Genomic DNA, 6,104 nt, shown 5'->3' on the forward strand with positions numbered 1-6,104 from the left:
CCATATTTGGGGTTGGGAAGGAATTTTCCTCCAGGGCAGATTGGCAGAGGCCCTGGGGGGGTTTTGCCTTCCTCTGTAGCATGGGGCAAGGGTCACTTGCTGGAGGATTCTCTGCACCTTGAAGTCTTTAAACCATGATTTGAGGACTTCAATAGCTCAGACATAGGTTAGGGGTTTGATACAGGAGTGGGTGGGTGAGATTCTGTGGCCTGTGTTGTGCAGGAGGTCAGACTAGACAATCATAATGATCCCTTCTGACCTTAAAGTCTATGATTCTATGTCCCTGTCCCCCAGAGCCCCCACTCAGGGCAGGTGGAGGAGCCATGGCTCCCCACAGTTGCCCGCATGGCTCTTACCATGGCCGGGCTGGAGCTCCCACCCCCCTCCCTCCCTGGCTGGAGCGGGTCAGGGAGAGCCGCACAGGCATCTGTGGGGAGCCGGCATGAGTCGCGAACCCTCCACCTCCACCTACCCTGGGCCAGGCAGGGAGCCCGGGGGACAAGGACACAGGCCGGGGGCTGCTCTCCACAATCCCCACACAATGGGCAGGTGGAGGGTCCACGCAGCTCCCACAACTGCCCGGGCTCCCTGGCCAGGCGGGGTCCACAAGCTGCTGGCCTGGCCGGGGGGTGGGGCCTCAGAGGGAAGAGAAGGGGAAGGGGGCAGGGCCCGCCATGGGGAAAAGTGGACAGGTGAGGCCTGTCCACTTTCAAAAAGTGGGAGGGCTATGGCCCCCTGGCCCCCATGTTCCGGCACCCCGATAGGCTTTAAGTCTAGCAGAAAAAGGTATAACACAATCCAATGGCTGGAAGTTGAAGCTAGACTAGTTCATATGGAAATAAAGGTATACATTTTTAATGGTGAGAGTAATTGACCATTGGAACTATTTACTAAGGGTCTTGGTAGATTCTCCATCACTGACAATTTTTCAATCAAGGTTGGCTGTTGTTCTAAAAGCTATGCTCTATGAATTATTTTGGGGGAGTTCTATGGCCCGTGTTATATGGGAGGTCAGGCTGGATGATCACAATGGGCCCTTCTGGCCTTGTAATCGATGAATCTATAATTCAAGGACTGTGTTAAGATCATGCCTGGTAAACAAGTTAAGTGTGGGACCAAAAATCAGTGAACCAAAATTGGCATGTCAGAAATTAGGCCTAACTGGTGGACACAATAATGATGGGATGGGCTATTCCACCCATCACTCCCTTTTGGGGATTCTGAAAAAAAAATGACTTTGTGCCAGGAGGGAGCTGGCTACCACGGCATTAGCTGGCTGAGGCTATGCCTACTCTGTGAGGTAGAGGTGTGATTCCCCTGCTCATGTACACATACTTGTGCTAGCTCTCATCCAGCTACTGCAAGTATAAGTAGCTATGTGGCCATGGCAGCCCAGGTAGTAACAATAGAGGCATGGCTGAGCCATGTTGAGTACAAACCCCCCTGAAAACGGTATGGCTTCTCCACTTCTCCTACCCATACTACTGCAGCTACACTTCTGTTTATACTGACATTAGTTCTCACCAAGCTACCACAAATATGTGTACCTGAGCAGGGGAATCATACCACTACCTTATAGCATAGACATAGCCTAAGAAATGGGATTGGACTTTAGCAACAGCAATAACAACTAACTTCTTCTCTTTTCCCCAAAAAGGACAGTTATTACCATCTAGGAGACTGTCAAACAAAGGCTTTTTTCCTACTAAAGACTCTCTCCATCTAAAGGTAAGGGAAACAGGGATATTGGTAAAATGAAAGTCTTATTGAATACTTTACATTTCAAATACTTTAACTGTTTTTCCTCCTTTTCTGTATCTTTAATAAAAGACTAAAATAATTTTTAATGGCATCCTTGCCATGGTACTAAGCAGGCTGAGATCTCTGTATACCAAATCCCAGACCTTCTTTAACACTATTTAATGTTGGACAGTGACAGAGTCATGTTAACCTCTTTGATTCATTGGGCCCATATATTTCATCTAAATTAATGTAATAGTGCTGAAGAACTATTAGATTATTATTAAAAAAACCTAGACATTTCACTACTCAATAAAGCCATATTCTACCCTTGATCTATGTGCAAACCCAGCCATTGACATCAATGGGAAATCTGCTGTGGGTTAGGGGAGTATACAGACATAAATTTACACCCTAGCCTACAGAGCATAATTCAAAATGAAACTCAGCCCTTTCCCCAGAATGAGTCAAACACCCCTTGAAGGGCTGTCTCCATTACTCTGGATCACCTGTCCAACCCTCACTGCTTACAGCAAGAGAAGTAAAAATCTTATTTTACAGTGGTGATTTTTGTCCAGTATTTTGGTCATTTTCAAGGAGACATTTCCAACCTCTCAATGGTTTCAAATGTGCCCCCCATCCCCATTAGACCTGTCCTGCCGTTGGAGCAGCTGCTGCGTTTCTCTGCTCTCAACACATTCTTAGTGGAAGGATTTTCTGTGCATTACCTGCAGTTCGATCCCAAAAAGTAGATCACTCCCTTCTCTTAAGCTAGAAACCTGCTCGATGTCTCCAAATAAAACAGGAGAAAAACCAGCTCCGCTGCCAATGCGTTGTTGCTGCTGCTGTTTCTAGCACGCTGCAGCTCTCCTGTGAAATTTGGAGGAAGCTGCTGAGAACCCAGCACCCTAATAACCCAGACACAAAGAGGGAGGAGACACACCTTCATGGAGCAAGGTGGAGCTGTCTGGATTCCTATTCATTTGTCTCTCACACTGCCTTTAACTTTTTTTTTTAGACAGGTTGGAGTCTGCTAAACTGCATGCACTGAACATTCCCCTTCCTATATTGTCTCACACTCACATATTTCTTGGATGTGGTAATTATCTGCCCTCGCACACAGCATTTATTCTGGCAGGGTGACTCTGACATTGTTATTTTCATTGTACTATTCAGCAAGTTTTCTTTTTTGCAGCAAGCAGATTAATGGAATAACCTGGTTACTAGCAGCATGCTCCTCACGGACAAGTCTCATGGCACATCAGAGAGACTCAGGACCTTATAAAGTATCTTTATCAGAGGTCATTATGCTTCTGCAGAATACCTTCTGCTGTCTTTCTGACCCTAAGTGGACACATATAGGTAGAAAGTCTAGAGGGCATCACAGTGCTCACCTCAGGTCTATTTCATTGTGGCCCTTTACTATGTGTTATCATTTATACCCTGCATGTTAATACAGGACACTGCAAAATCAGAATGGAAGCATTTTACACCCACTTTGCACTGGTGTAAATGACTAGTTAAGGTGCAGAACAATGGTGAATCAGGCGTATCTTTTCTAGGTAGATCAGAGCTTTCCAAATCTTTTTGAAGATTAGGCCACATCTTCATGACCAGATTGTTGGATTGAGCACCTCCCCTCACATTCAGAATCCTGTGTAGACCATGTTCCCTCCTAGCTATGATCACATAAACAACTACTGTGGTTGCTGCAAGTGTAATATATGGAAAAGTAATATTGTATTTTTAGATTATTTAGTGCAATGTGGCAGCTAGAAATGAAGAGAGCCAGCACCACTGGACACAGCAGCGTTCTACAGATCATGAGCAATGCTCTACTGAGCTCCAGTGGGCCACACACACACACACACACCATGGTTTAAGAACCACACAGCTACTTTTATTTTTCAATTTTATTTTGCTTGTAGCACCATGGTACCTAAGTGTGGAACAAAAGTAGGTGCACAATATGAGAAACAAAAGGCACTTCTCTCTTTTTCCTGGCAGGAGAGTGACTTTGCATGATGTTTGCTTGCTTGCTTGTTTGTTTTTGTTTTTACATTCTAAGATCCTAAGATTCTGTTGTTGGAAAGGAGAGGTGGGGGGGGGGGGAGAAGGAGATCTTATTGAAAAGGTATATTTTACACTTTGATCTCAACACCGTCAAGTTTGCATTCAGTCTGACCTTCTCTGGCAAGGAGCTCTACATCTGGGGTCATGCTGCCAAGGGGTTCCCACTGTCTGACACTCAGAAGTTGAATCTATTCAGCTTGAATGGAGTGGTCTATGAGAACCATAGTGCTGAAACAATATGCAGAATTCTAGCTGTCGGATCTGTTTTTTTCAAAGCACTCGGCAAACTCCACCTCTTTCCCCAGGCTTCTGGGGAGAGAGGAAAGCTGAGAGCTGGGATGCATGCAATGGATTCATTTGTTCAGACACGCTCTGGTGACAGGCTCTCCTCCACCTGAGACGTGGTGCTGTTCACCCTTTCTTTTCTTGAAGGTCCACAGTGATACATTGTGTTTCATGTAGTTCCCCACAAATGAGATACCATGGGTGTGGTTTTCCAAAAGGAAATACGCTTGGGTGTGTGGGGAACAAAGGGTGCCAGTTTCATGTTATACTATCTGTTGATACATCAGATAAGATGCACAGGTAGTTCCACTCTCAGTGGAAAAATACTCCCACACACCCATGATTTTGGCTTCTGCTGTTTACCAGGTGCTATACTCGACAGGTGCTGGTTGCCTTTGGAGACAGCATCATAGAAATCTCCAGAAATTGTGACAATATTTATGGCCCTTCTTATTTCACTAGCTTTACCAATTAATTGCCTCTTGCTCCTGAATGCTCCCTTGCCTCATGATTAATTGGTACCATGGGAGTCTCACCATCCTCCCTCTCAGAAGAAAGATTTGGAAATGAATCATTCCCAGATGAGAATGTCTCTTCAGATGCAGTGATCTTATCTGCTTTATCCTGTGAGGGAATGACAGATGGTGCCATATCGTCTACACCCAAAAGAGCCCCACCAGGGCCTAACTGGGTTACTTTTCCCAGACCAAGTAGAGTGCTATGGCCTGTCATGTAAAAATGCCAAGTGATGAGGATGATCAAGCCCACATTAGGACTGTCCATTAGTTTTAGCCCTGGGCCTAAATGTGCCTTTGACAGACTTGGTTCCCCCTCCACTGTTGCTACGTATACTCCAGCAACTCATCATATGCTATCAGCATCAGTATCTGCAATAACTAAGACTTAATAGTAATATAGCTGGGGGATGGACTTGTTCCCCGGTCTCCTACCACATAGATTATGACCCCAATCTGACAGCATGACGCAGCTCGAACTGAGCTAATTTCAAGAGATGTTTTCAAATGTTACTACCCAAATCCCTATGTAAGACAATAGCAAGAGCCTGAAGCTGCTAATGCCTTAAGGCAACTGTGAACTATTTCACAGATACTCATACTATGCCCTCAGTTGTTAATCCGGGGGGTGGGGGGGGGAGAAGGTTAGGGTTTCTCTGTGCAAGACCCTAGTTCTTGAGCTATTGAGACACACCTGGTCTGGCTGCCAGGCCAGAGTTTGTTGTCAGACGACCTTTCAACCAGTATTAATCTGCCTTGTTCATGAATAGGAAAATACACACAAAGCAAGACTAAGGTAACTGGGGGTTGTTTCAGCCCTCACCATTCCAAAATAACCCATTAACTTTTCAGATATAAGAACTGCACTGGCAATTTACCAGGAGCCTGGGGGTACGAAACTAATTTATGCATGTCAAGTTTAATTTACACTAAATGCTGTTACTATTAGTATAAATACTATTAAAACGGTAAACTAGGAGATCTTCAATGATCTGAAACTCAAAAAAGAGTCCTACAAAAAGTGAAAACTAGGTCAAATTACAAAGGATTAATATAAAACAAACAACACAAGCAGGTAGGGACAAAATAAGAATTGCCAAGGCACAAAATAAGATTAAACTAGCTAAAGACAAACAGTAACAAGAACACTTTCTACAAATACATTAGAAGCAAGAGGAAGACCAAGAACAGGGTAGGCCCATTACTCAACATAGAGAAAAAGACAATAACAGAAAATGTGGAAATGGCAGAAGTGCTAAATGACTTTTTTGTTTCAGTTTTCACCAAAAAGGTTAGTAGGGATTGGACATCTAACATAGTGAACACCAGTGAGAATGAGGTAAGGTCTGAGACTAAAATAGGGAAAGAAGAAGTTAAAAATTACTGAAACGAGTTAGATGTCTTCAAGTCACCAGGGCCTGATGAAATACATCCTAGAATACTCAAGGAGCTGACTGAGGAGATATCTGAGCCATTAGCGAGTATCTTTGA

General features: G+C 44.3%; 1 protein-coding gene across 1 annotated transcript in view; it reads right to left on the minus strand.

Moving 5' to 3' along the window:
* LOC112111095 (carboxymethylenebutenolidase homolog) overlaps nucleotides 1-2,547 on the minus strand; it is a 27,990-nt gene extending 25,443 nt beyond the window's left edge. Inside the window, exon 1 of the mRNA XM_024206378.1 lies at nucleotides 2,469-2,547. The gene's annotated coding sequence lies outside the window, so the exon portion shown is untranslated. The remainder of the gene's footprint in view (nucleotides 1-2,468) is intronic.
* Nucleotides 2,548-6,104: the final 3,557 nt, after the last annotated feature.

The sequence above is a fragment of the Terrapene carolina genome, unplaced genomic scaffold, assembly GCF_002925995.2.
Source record: "Terrapene carolina triunguis isolate 2854851 unplaced genomic scaffold, T_m_triunguis-2.0 Scaffold580, whole genome shotgun sequence".
Classification (NCBI taxonomy): Eukaryota; Metazoa; Chordata; order Testudines; family Emydidae; genus Terrapene; species Terrapene triunguis.